Raw genomic sequence first — 13,674 nt, 5'->3', positions numbered from 1 at the left:
CTTACAAAAAGCCATCGCCCAGCATAAAATGTATTACTTGAAAGGGGCAGACTAAGCACCATAACCCCCAAAGTGCACTTGTTAGAATAGTTTGACACTTACCTGGGTTCCACGGGCACTTGCTGTTCAGCCCCAACCTCAGATATACCTAAAGAGAAAGTTCCCTTCCACCTTAGATATGCCAACTGTGTCCCTATTTGACACAGTCCACCAATGAGTTCTGCTTAAAGACAGACAGATTTTATGTCACTAATGAAAAAGAAGGGACTCCAGACTTAGTGATATCTGAACAGAGGCCATTCCAGGGGTGCCCTGTGGAATGAGCAGAACGTTAAATTACATTATGGAATAGAATCATTAAACACCAGAGGGACTAAAGTGTTAGCCCAATCTACGAGTCCTGACACAAAATGTAAAATTAGAAAGTTTGGGGACCCTGCATTGACCTGGAAATTGTAAAGGTTATTCATCAAACTCATAATTTTCCCATATTAATTCTGAAAGAAAAATAAACAAGGCCAAAAACTGATCTAGAAATATTTTCCGACACAGCTATAGTCACAACAGGCTTTTTTTTCATTTGGATTTAATTTGCAAAAAAATTGCGTTTAGTGTCTTGTTCTCTGTCGTCCCCCATAGTGTGGGATGCGTTGTGGCTCTATGTATGTGTGTGCGTGTCTGTCTGGTGTGTGCTGGATGTATGTTATTACATAGTGACATAGTTTCATAGCTGAAAAGAGACTTGCGTCCATCAAGTTCAGCCTTGCTCACATATGTTTTTGCTGTTGATTCAAAAGAAGGCAAAAAACCTACTCTGAAGCGCTTCACATGATGTGTGTGTGTGTTTGTCTGGTGTGTGCTGGCTGTATGTTGTGTGTGTGATGGCTGTATGTTGTGTGTGTGTGTGTGTGTGTGTGTTGGGTGTTTGTTGTGTGTGTGTGTGCGTGTGTGTTTGTCTGGTGTGTGCTGGCTGTATGTTGTGTGTGTGATGGTTGTATGTTGTGTGTGTGTGTGTGTGCTGGCTGTATGCATGTGTGTGTGTGTGCGTGTGGGGGGGGGGGTCTGGTGTGTGCTGTGTTCTCAATCACCCAACATAAGAATAATTAAATTAAACAATATAGTGAGCAAAGTGCAAGTTTAAACCATCATTTTATATATACCGTGTTTCTCCGAAAATAAGACCGGGTCTTATATTAATTTTAGTCACAAAAAACCCACTGGGGCTTATTTTCAGGGTAGGGCTTATTTATTTACGGTACCGGTATGTACATTGAACCCCCCCTTTAATTAATCCACACCCCCTTTAATTAATCCACCCCTCCTTTAATAAATCCACCCCTCCTTTAATAAATCCACCCCCTCTAATTAATCCACCCCCCTTTAATAAATCCACCCCCCCTTTAATAAATCCACCCCCCTCTAATTAATCCACCCCCTCTAATTAATCCACCCCTCCTTTAATAAATCCACCCCCTCTAATTAATCCACCCCTCCTTTAATAAATCCACCCCCTCTAATTAATCCACCCCTCTAATTAATCCACCCCCTTTAATAAATCCACCCCCCTCTAATTAATCCACCCCTCTAATTAATCCACCCGTCTAATTAATCCACCCCCTTTAATAAATCCACCCCCTCTAATTAATCCACCCCCCTCTAATTAATCCACCACCCCTTTAATTAATCCACCCCCTCTTTAATTAATCCACCCCCTCTAATTAATCCACCCCCTCTAATTAATCCACCCCCCTCTAATTAATCCACCACCCCTTTAATTAATCCACCACCCCTTTAATTAATCCACCCCCCTCTAATTAATCCACCCCCCCTTTAATTAATTCACCCCCCCTTTAATTAATTCACCCCCCCTTTAATTAAGTCACCCCCCCCCCCTTTAATTAAGTCTCAGACATAAAATACCGGTATATACTCACAGTTCAAAGAGTCCGACCACTGGGTGCCTCACCGCCCGGAATGGATCCTTCCGCTGAAGATCCGTGAAGGCAGACTGACGGCGCTGCGCACGTCGTCATCACGCTGCGCACGTCGTCATCACGCTGCGCATGCCGCGGCCCGCAACGCTCCTCCCCCTCCTCCTCATAGAAGAAGGAAGTCCCGCCGGGCCGCAAAGGTAAAATGCCTAGGTCTTATTTTCGGGGTAGGGCTTATATTGCAGCCCACCCCGAAAATTCATCTAGGGCTTATTTTCGGGGTAGGTCTTATTTTCGGGGAAACACGGTATATATATAATTATACTTCAACTTAGAGGTACTGAATATCAAGACTTTTAAATTACTTTAACAGGACACTGGTTAAATACATCTACATGACAAAAACAAAACGTAAGTAGAAAATACTATAATGTAATATATGATTCAATAGGGAATAATCAGTCACACAATATAGAGCTGTGCCCAGGCTCTATAGAAAAGGCTCATGCGTGCCCCCTTCTTGAGCCAAGGTAATGATCACCAACAGCTAAGATGTTAAAGCACCAGCAGACTTTCCACTTCTTTTCTGAACAGATTATATTTTATTACACTGATAGAAAAATATATTAAAACAATTATATCAAACACAGGATAAGCTGTATAAATGGCAGTATACACAACATAATATATACATAGCTGCGTCAGTATTTGAGACTCCGATATTAGCTAAGTATAGAGCATAGAGAGATCATCCTTAAAATGTCACTGCACATTCCTAATATTCCGTATTTATATAAATCTCTTTTAATATATGCAAATAAATACATAGGCTGTCACCTCAATGCTGCAAATATTTCTATATTGCTGGTTTATCGTATTCATGCACACAATATCCAGTTTACTAATGAAACACACTCAGTGGCCACTTTATTACCTGCTAGTTAATGCAAACAGACAAACAGTGAATCGTGTGGCTGCAAGTCAATAAATAAAGCCTGCAGACACAGTCAAGAGGCTTTGTTGTTCAACCAAATATCAGAATGGGGAAGCGGTCTATGGCAGGTTAGTTAGTGACAAATCTGGTGGTTCAAGCGTCCCAGAATAGTTAGGATTTTAACACACCACAGTGCATCGTTTCTTTTAACAAATCACTTTGTTAATAAGATAGATCATAAAGAAATTGCCAGACTTATTCAAGCCATCTTATAACGAGCAACACGCAAAACAGTGATCTTGAAGAGGATGGGATACATAAGTAGCACAAGAATACTTTAAAAAAAAAAATTTTATAAGGACAGGAAAAAGGGCCGTTAGAGGACAAGTGATCACCCACCACAACTGCTTGAATACAGGTAAAATGTTGCCTTGGGTAACTTATTTCCCAATATCTCATGCAGCAGGCAAGTGGTACGGTCAGGAATTAGGAATAAAAGACACAAATTCATCCTGTCTACAAGCTTTGATGGTGCTGATGTGACATATATGACACGTGTTAGACTGTGCAATAACAAATGAGCCAAACTGTGTATAAAATTGTTGCTAACCTCATGATTCCCATTATAGCTAAAGTCTAACATTTTAAAACGCATACTACCTGCAGGATAATGTACCATATTACATCATCTCAAGCTGGTTTTACAAACAGGTCCAGATTCCATTCTAGAATGTAACCAGAATCATGCTAAATCCTTGCAAAGAAGAATTCAGTTTTCTCAACAAACATGTATCTATTAAAGCGACACTGTAGGCACCATACCTGCTTCATCTTATTGAAATGGTTATAGTGCATGGAGTCCCCTTGAGTATTTTAATGTTTTAATGCTAAACAAGAGTCTCCAGCAATCCACCCCCTCTTTGCTGCTTGGACAAATGAGGACACATTTGCCTAAGCAGTAATGGGCAGCTGTGAATGGCTGAAAGTGTCAGATGACTGCTCTCAGCTTATAACCAGGAAGTGTGTAATCTCTGTTTTAGCCACACCTCCAGTAAGGGCTGGGCAATTGGAAGCCAGGGACCCTAATTCAGTGTTAAACAGCTCAAAAATGGTTTCAAATTGAATGAAAGGACAGTCCATGCCAGGGGACTCCAGGCACTATAACCAATTCTATTATTTTAAATTGCTATAGTGCCTACAGTGTCCCTACAGTGTCCCTTTGATTTATAAACTCCAACTTTAGCCTCCAGAACAGCCTCAACGAGTTCTGTAGGAAAAGACACTTATAGAATTGTAAGGCTACCCAAATTAACAGATATGTATGCATCACATACCGACAGGCTGACAAAAAGAAATGAATACAAAATGCAAAATTAGAAGGCAAGAAATCAATTATAGAAATGGATACTTTTAGAGAGATGAATAACATACTCTGAGAGCCTAGCTGCATGTAAGATATATAGAAGGCACTTGTATATGTGCATTATATAAATTACTATCAAACACAGCTAAGTCAAGCTTATACATGGTGATGTCATTTTGTGTGCCTCATGTACTCATGACATTCATCCAACCCCAAACAGATCAGCTTGGCAGAAGTCCAACGCAGTCATTGTCCCTCTCTCCCAGGCAAGTCGCTGGTCCATCTCATCTGAACCCGAGCGGTCAACTCGCCCATGAGAATAAACATGGAGATGGAAAAAAAAAACTATAAAAAAACACCCTTGTCCACATCACTTTAAAATCTCATTTATATTCTCTGATATACATTGTAATAAAATTAGCATATAATTAAGAGAGTTTACATTTATTAAATTTGTGGTGCTTTGTATAATCAATCCCAATCGGCATTTACAGTTTATTGATCATCTGATCTCTAATAATCTATGTGCTGACAGGGTAGCCAGACCAGTTTATATTACCGGTACATATATATGATATGACAGAATAAAAGGTGCGCTACGCAGACACTTTAAAAGGACTTCTTCCTATGATTGCCTTTAGTATGTGTGTGTCCGGACCGGCACACACCGACATTAAGAGCAATTAAACCATAACATCTTGAAATAATGCCCAGTGAAGTCTTTAAGCAATTTTAAAGGGATTTGCTTTGGGCCTGTGCTTGATGTGCAGCATGGAACTGGGTAAGCCTTAAATCATGAGATGGGAAATACATTTTTTAGGGTAACCCCTTAAGGACATATGACGGAAATATTCAGTCACGCTGGCTTTTTACTTCTGAAGCTGTGTCCTTAAGAGGGTAAGCTGCCTTTAGATTTATATAGGATGTACGCAGAACAAGCTCTGCTTCTGTGTTCCAAGGACAGTAACAAGAGAAAGCATATAGATAAACCGTGCGAGAGATAAATGTACTTTAATGAGTGATTTTAGAAAGCTTGGCCACCCATAAACTACAAAACAAACAGTGTTGGAAAACCTAAAGCAGTAATTTCTAAAAAAAAAAAAAAGAGGCCAGCCGCACCTCTCAAATTCCATTTTGTTTTTAATTTACTTCCATCATGAAATGATTTATTAATTATCTGTTCCAGTATATTACATTATTTTAATAGGGTACAAGCCGTAAAAGTGTCCTTCCATTTAAAATACTGCTAGGAGAGACAATATTCGAAGATCCCACCTCTCTGACCTTTAGAAGAATTGAAAAAAATATTTAGTGTGGAAACTTCCCCCAAAATACTCAAAACGGGACAAAAAAAAAAATGACAACATTCATAATCTACAAATTCTCATGTCGACCAACGGACTCTGTGGAATAAAACAAGATATTGCCTCTTAGCACAAACTTTTGGGAGATTAGAGTGAGTTGTCCCAAAACTTTGGTAAGCATATAACTATGAGTCTCTTGAGAGACAATTAACCTAAATATTCATTTTAATAACACACTTTGGAGACATCGATAATTCAGGATAGTCTCATAAAACTAACTGAAATAGCAGAGACACGATTAAAGGTTGTTCCAAGTTTCGTTCGTGTTTTATGTATTTTTTGTCATGTTACAGACATAATTTAAAAAACAAAACAAAATCAATAAGCAACCTTAACCTGGAGGTACTTTAAATGACCCCTCCACAAAGCCATCAAGTATGTGTAAGTAAGGGCAACATAATAACCTGGAATAATGTAACCAGTAACTAGTATATAATAGATAGATTGGATGGTAAGCTCATATTCCCAAAACAAAGTACGGTACTTTGCTCAAGTGAATTCATTAACCTCCATTCACGAAAAGCACCTGGGGTACACTTTGCCAAATGTTTATTGAACTGAGGCGGCAGATGGATATACTTAGGAGTCAATCTAATTAGATAAAATGCTAATAAACTTTACACACCAACAGAAATATACCTAGGAGCAAAAAAGCGTCTTCATTCTGGGTTGACATAAGGTAGATGGAAAAACCTTAATTGCAAGGCCTTTACAAATGACCCCATCTTACAAAGTGATTGTAAGTACACCAACACACCATGGCTCACGTGCATTAGTCTGTTAACCAACTAACAAACCAAATGGAAATGTAAAGAAAAAAAATAAATATATTTTTCGGCGGAAAAAAATATATAAAAGAACCTGATTCACAATATTTCCATTATTCTACAGTAAGCAGCACTTGTCTACAGAATAATGTCTACAGAATATCAGGCATTCAAGGAGGTTTGCAAGACATACATATAATTCAGTTACTACACTCTAATGAAAACGAACAAACTGCAAAGATACATTAAAATGGATGCAGCTTCCCATGTGTCCCTCAATAAAAGGGCAGACTAGCTCTGGGTAGACATTACACAGGATATTAATGAGATTGGTTTTATAAGCAGAGTACCGTTTTGTACTTAAAGTATTGCAATTTGAGGGGATGGCGTACTTGTTGATTTTAGGTTTACACACCACGACGCACACGCACTTCAAGAATAAACTGGGATGGGGGGTGGGGGGGGGGATTGTCTCAAGAGGTACAAAGATTAAATGTCAAACCAAAAAGTTTCAGAAATACAGGCGTATGCTGATGTAAGGATGTATACTTTGAAGGGATTTGTTCACTAAACAGTGAGTGAAAGAGAGCTGAATAATGTTGGCCAAAAAATTCTAACTTAGTTTTTTTTTTTTTTTATTTGGCTATTTTGTTGTGAATAATGCAAAGCTCAATTCAAGACAACTCACTCTTTATTACGTCGCTAAATTGAGAAAGATTTTAGACTGACTTTGCCTCCATGTAGCCTATTTCAAAAGGAGCCTTTTGAGAGTAGAGACTAAGGTACCTATAATTACATCATCTGAACATGGACCCTCAACTGAAAGGGTATCTGTAGAGTTTATCTCCTAGTACTCGCATTAGCCGACTGAAACCGCAAACAAACGGGTCATTTGATAACTATTCACAGGGCTGGGCCCAAAAACATGCATATTTCAACATATGTACTTAACATAAATGGCAGATAAGAGACAGAAAATAGATCCATCAAAAGCACAGGAGGGGAGCGTATATCCTGAGAAGTAAATGATGAGGCCAAATGATGGGTGACGGGAGAAATGAGATGAAGTAACACTTCACTGAAAGGGATGTGAAAAAGGTGATAGATTTAGGGAATACCCTTCCAGCAGAGGAAGGAAATTAAAGAATATGCAAATGACTGAGAAACACACAGCTATCCGTTAAGAAAAATGGTGGCACGGGTCTATTAAGGACTGTGGGCATATCTGGGACTAAATGGGTACAGATGGGCACACAAGTTAAAGAATACATTCATCAAATCATTTTTTTCCTACTTCTCAAATGCACCTGCTAAAAAATATTCTATGTACACACAAGAACACATTATATGAGCGAGAAAGAGGCTGAATGATCATACATACATATCTATCTAGATAGATAGATAGATAGGATACACAGAATTCTATTTTCCAATTCCAATTAAGAGCTCATATATTTGGATGTCTTGCCTATATGGGTTATTATACACATTATGTAATCCTGAGAGTACCTGGTTGAGTGCACATCCCCATAAACATACAGGTAACAGTGGATATAACTGTGTGTACAGATGTTTAAACCCCACAATTAATGTATTAATAGCCCTGTGTGTGTGAGCAGTGCTGGTGTAGGAGGTGATGGGGGGGTTTGTTAGATCCTGGCTGGTTAATGTGAGCTATATACATGACATTATATTGTGATATAAACACAGTCCCTGTATAATAATGACATTATATTGTGATATAAACACAGTCCCCGTATAATAATGACATTATATTGTGATATAAACACAGTGCCTGTATAATAATTACATTATATCGTGATATAAACACAGTTCCTGTATAATAATGACATTATATTGTGATATAAACACAGTGCCTGTATAATTATGACATTATATCGTGATATAAACACAGGCTGGGGTGATGCAATCTGCGCTATATCCATACAGACAGTGCAGTACAGCACCGAGACACACTGACAGACCATGGATGGGGGGCATTGGGGGTATGGAGGGCATGGGGGGGTAAGTTAGACCCATTCTGCCTCCCATCATGATATCAATATAATATAATATGGGCTATCACACAGAGCTAGGTACATGTGGGTGACATGGACGGTGGGTGGGGGGCTGTGGGCGGCTGGGGGGATGGATGCTCGGTGTCTCACCCCGCTGTGTGTCCGTTCCGGGTGTGTCCGGCCCGGTGGCCTCCCTCCGGTTTGCCCTCTTCTTCTCCCGCAGCAGCAGCAGCATCAGCTCCGGGAGCGCGCGCGGGGACGGGGGGGGGGAGATGTGGGGAGCGCGCACGGTGCACGCGGGCGGGGATGGAGAGAGAGAGCGAGAGGGAGGGAGCGCGCACGGAGGTGGGGCTAGCTGGGCTAACTGTGTGTGTGTGTGTGTTAGTGTGTTAGTGTGCAAAGCGCCTGCCAGCCTCCTGATGGCTGAGGCTCATGGTATCCTAGTGGGGCCTAGTGATGGTGGGCAGACCTGCTGGAGCTGGGTGTTACCATGTACCCCCATGTTAGAGATAGGGAGAGGCTGAGCCCAGGCTGACCTTGTATTACTTAGCCAAGGATGGGGGAGATCTGGTACCCAGTATCTGGGATAAATGATGCTCTGCTTCAATATAGTCCTGCCCTGACCTTGTATTACTCAGCCAGGGGTGGGGGAGATCTGGTACCCAGTATCTGGGATAAATGATGCTCTGCTTCAATATAGTGCTGCCCTGACCTTGTATTACTCAGCCAGAAAGGGGGAGATCTGGTACCCAGTATCTGGGATAAATTATGCTCTGCTTCAATATAGTGCTGCCCTGACCTTGCATTATTCAGCCAAGGATGGGGGAGATCTGGTACCCAGTATCTGGGGTACATGATGCTCTGCTTCAATATAGTGCTGCCCTGACCTTGTATTACTCAGCCAGGGATGGGGGAGATCTGGTACCCAGTATCTGGGATAAATGATGCTCTGCTTCAATATAGTGCTGCCCTGACCTTGTATTACTCAGCCAGGCATGGGGGAGATCTGGTACCCAGTATCTGGGATAAATGATGCTCTGCTTCAATATAGTCCTGCCCTGACCTTGTATTACTCAGCCAGGGATGATGGAGATCTGGTACCCAGTATCTGGGGTAAATGATGCTCTGCTTCAATATAGTCCTGCCCTGACCTTGTATTACTCAGCCAGGGATGAGGGAGATCTGGTACCCAGTATCTGGGATAAATGATGCTCTGCTTCAATATAGTCCTTCCCTGACATTGTATTACTCAGCCAGGGATGGGGGAGATCTGGTACCCAGTATCTGGGATAGATGATACTCTGCTTCAATATAGTCCTGCCCTGACCTTGTATTACTCAGCCAGGGATAGGGGAGATCTGGTACCCAGTATCTGGGATAGATGATGCTCTGCTTCATTACAGTACTGCCCTGACCTTGTATTACTCAGCCAGGGATGGGGGAGATCTGGTACCCAGTATCTCGGATAGATGATACTCTGCTTCAATATAGTCCTGCCCTGACCTTGTATTACTCAGCCAGGGATGGGGGAGATCTGGTACCCAGTATCTGGGATAAATGATGCTCTGCTTCAATATAGTCCTGCCCTGACCTTCTATTACTCAGCTAGGGATGGGGGAGATCTGGTACCCAGTATCTGGGATAAATGATGCTCTGTTTCAATATAGTCCTGCCCTGACCTTGTATTACTCAGCCAGGGATGGGGGAGATCTGGTACCCAGTATCTGGGATAAATGATGCTCTGCTTCAATATAGTCCTGCCCTGACCTTGTATTACTCAGCCAGGGATGGGGGAGATCTGGTACCCAGTGTCACGGGTAAATGATGCTCTGCTTCAATATAGTCCTGCCTTGACCTTGTATTACTCAGCCAGGGATGGGGGAGATCTGGTATCCAGTGTCAGGGGTAAATGATGCTCTGCTTCAATATAGTCCTGCCCTAACCTTGTATTACTCAGCCAAGGATGATGAAGATCTGGTACCCAGTATCTGGGATAAATGATGCTCTGCTTCAATATAGTCCTGCCCTGGCCTTGTTTTGGGGGGGATGAAAAGCTTGTACCCTGTATCTGGGACAAATTATTATTTGCTTAAATATATCCTGCCCTGACCTTGTATTTCTCAGTCAGGGATCATTTTACTGTTAATATACATTCCTGAGGTCACTGGGGTGTTTGAGGAACATGGGTGTCACGTGCCCTGCATTTGGGATAAATTATTCTTAAATACAAAATATGTAGGGGATGCAGGTGTGGATCTACAAAAATAATACTGACATAGTGTAATAAAGTATAAAATAATAAAAATTGTGCTGATAAAAAAAATCACTCACAGAATGTAAGTATATCCCTTAAATGTCTGGGGGGCTATCCAGTTTCACCTTCACTCCTGGCTCCGGTCTCCACACAAGCAACAATAAGTAGGACTCAGGATTGGTATTCAAAAACTCCAATTTATTAATACAGATAAAAATGTATAATAGTGCGGTCCTATACAATTCACCCATTTGCTGGACTTCTTCGGGATCTAAATGTGCAATAAAACATACATTAACAATCATATAAAATAGGGAAATGACCTGCCCTGAACTTGGTTTTTTGTGGGGGGGGGGGGGGGGGGTTTGTTGGGGGAGGGGGGGGAGGGGGTGAAGATCTGGTAGCTTGGATAAATTATGTTTTGCTTCAATCTAGTTCTGCTCAGACCTTGTTTTTATAATTATCTATTATGGGGGGTGGAAGATCTGGTACCCTGTAGTTGGGATAAACTATACCTTGCTTCAATATAGTCCAGCTCTGATCTTGAAATTTGGGTTGTTTTGTAATTTAAGTCAACCAAGGCCCTATCGCAATATTTAGGGAGTTGGTAAAGGGTTACCTGCTAATAGGCAGAGGGGTAGTGATGAGTGATGTTTTGTTTGAAGCCAATCCTTCTCTGATATTAGTAGTCAGGCCTTGGCAAATAATTACCCTGGCCCAAGGACTTGAGACAACCTTTTTGGTTGATTAAAATGTAGTTATTCAGCTTGTCTGAATTTCAGTAAATAAATTTTGTTTAATAACAAAATTCTTACTAAATTATATTAGGAGAAACGCTAGATATTAATATAATATGGGGGGATTTGGTGAATGCCCCACCCATATCGTTAGATGATGGATTGATAGTTAAAGGAATGATGTCCTGAAAAGTTATGTTTTATTTTCACAATTTCTTTATTAAGGAGTTTTTTTATTTTTTTACTAGAATAAGCAAACAACAAACAATGATTCAGAAATCTAAACAATAAAAAACTGTTTATATCTGTACATATATAATAAACTATGAGCAGTGAACCTTTCTGAAGTCCTTCTTATAACTCGGACTCAACAGTCGTGAAATATAACAAGTCACTCTCGAGGCACCTACTCACAGCGGCTCGGTCGCCAATCTCGACGCATTGGGGTCACAGGGAACCCCTGACGCACTGGGATCGTTGTCTTGGCAGATGGGAACATATTAGCTATCCGTGGTCATTAAGAAAGAGGTATCCAAAACACCTCTTTAATAAGATGAAGATAATTATTGGTGGCCTCCATCACAAGCCATTGAGGACGATCAGAGTCTAGACTAAATTTAAATGCAGCAGCAGTGTTAGTGGCATGGAAATAATGAATAAAATATGGCAAAACCATACCTCCACTAATTCTGGGGTTTTGCTAAATGAATAACTGGATTCTACTTGGTTTCCTATTCCAGATAAATGTCAAAAGTAATGTTTTCTAATAAAAGATTGTCTTTATTTGTGACTTTTGATGTGTGTTTTTTTTCTTTCTTATTATGTAATTCCTCTGGTGACCTTCTCATTTTTGACATGGAGCAATGTTAATTTAACTGATCTTTATTCGGACGCATTATTTACCTGGCAGAAATCATTTTACCTGGTCTTGCCGCATTTTTACTTTGCAATACCACCAGCAGTTACCACTGGCCTCATGCAAGCCTGGTCAGTTTGTGCATGTAAAGCTTTTACAACGTCGGTAGGTGTGACTAGTCGGCGTTCCTACAGCTTTCAGAGATCACAAATGTGGTCCATTTTCCTTTTTACAAAACTTGGCAAATTTAAATATTAAAGCAGAACTGTTATGCGTGGAATTGGGAGTTCCTTGTTATCTTACGCACCCTCATACGTGTTCTACAAGTGCCATACGTATAGTACTGCAGGGGTTAAATTTGTTGACATGTCTTGTCTAGTGATATAAAGAAAAGGGTGAAATAAAATAATAATCGGTGTATTAAAGGAACTCTATGGTCACCAACTTTGGCTTAATGAAACAGTTTTGTGTATAGGTCATGCCACTGAAGTTCCACTGCTCAAATCATTGCCATTTATGAGTTAAATCACTTTTGTTTCTGTTTATGCGGCCCTAACCACACCTCCCCTGGCTGTGAATGACACAACCTTCATAAAAACAAAATGGTTTCATTTTCAATCAGATGCAACAAAGTTTGTATCTCCTGCTCATTAAATTGAGTTTTAATTACACACAGGAGGCTCCTGTAGAGTCTAGCAAGCTGTTAACAGAGCAGGAGATAAGAAATTCTAAATTAAACAAAATTTGCACCAAAGGAAGTGTAAACATTAGAAGACTCTTAACAGGAAGTGTTTAGGAAGGCTGAGTGAGTCACATGCAGGAAGGTGTGACTAGGGCTGCATAAATTATTTTTAACTCCTAAATTGCAGAGAATTGAGCAATGAGACTGCAAGGGCATGATCTATACACCAAAACCGCTTCATTAAGCTAAAGTGGTTTTGGTGACTATAGTGCTTTTTTTACCTCTAGTTAAAAAAACATATCGACTTACCTTTTAGCCCTCACCACACTGCTCTCCTCACTGCTGGTCCCGCCTCCTTGGATGAGATCATTAATCTTGATGATTTCAGCCAATGCAATCCTTCCCCATTGGGAGACTACTGCGCATGTGTGGAAAATGACTGTGCTGCTCTAATTAAATGCTACGCTCTGAGTCTGACTTGGTTCTCACAGGGAAGCACCTCTAGAGCCACTAGAGGTGTGTTAACCATTCGATGGAAAAATTGCAGTTTTTTAAATATAGATTTAAATTTTTTTTACTGCCCCTCCTTGTTTCGCTCTATTGGTCACTTCTCATTTGATCTGTAAATAAAATTAACATGTACTGTCTGTCCCCTAGCCATTAATAATCTTTTCTACCATTATTCACCTCTTTTTTTGTAGTGCCACGGGCAGAACTCAGAATCACGAAACAAACTAACATGCTCGTCCATTTGTTTGGTTTATATCC

The 13,674-nt window shown here is 40.5% G+C and overlaps 1 protein-coding gene across 4 annotated transcripts in view; it reads right to left on the bottom strand.

The window, feature by feature from the left end:
- NLGN3 (neuroligin 3) overlaps positions 1-8,618 on the bottom strand; it is a 105,039-nt gene extending 96,421 nt beyond the window's left edge. For all 4 annotated transcript variants that reach the window (XM_063432768.1, XM_063432770.1, XM_063432771.1 and 1 more), the window contains exon 1: positions 8,528-8,618. The gene's annotated coding sequence lies outside the window, so the exon portion shown is untranslated. The remainder of the gene's footprint in view (positions 1-8,527) is intronic.
- Positions 8,619-13,674: the final 5,056 nt, after the last annotated feature.

This window comes from Pelobates fuscus, chromosome 9 (genome assembly GCF_036172605.1).
Source record: "Pelobates fuscus isolate aPelFus1 chromosome 9, aPelFus1.pri, whole genome shotgun sequence".
Taxonomy (NCBI): domain Eukaryota; kingdom Metazoa; phylum Chordata; class Amphibia; order Anura; family Pelobatidae; genus Pelobates; species Pelobates fuscus.
The sequence above is the reverse complement of the archived record's forward strand: the minus strand, read 5'-3'. Positions and strand labels throughout refer to the sequence as shown.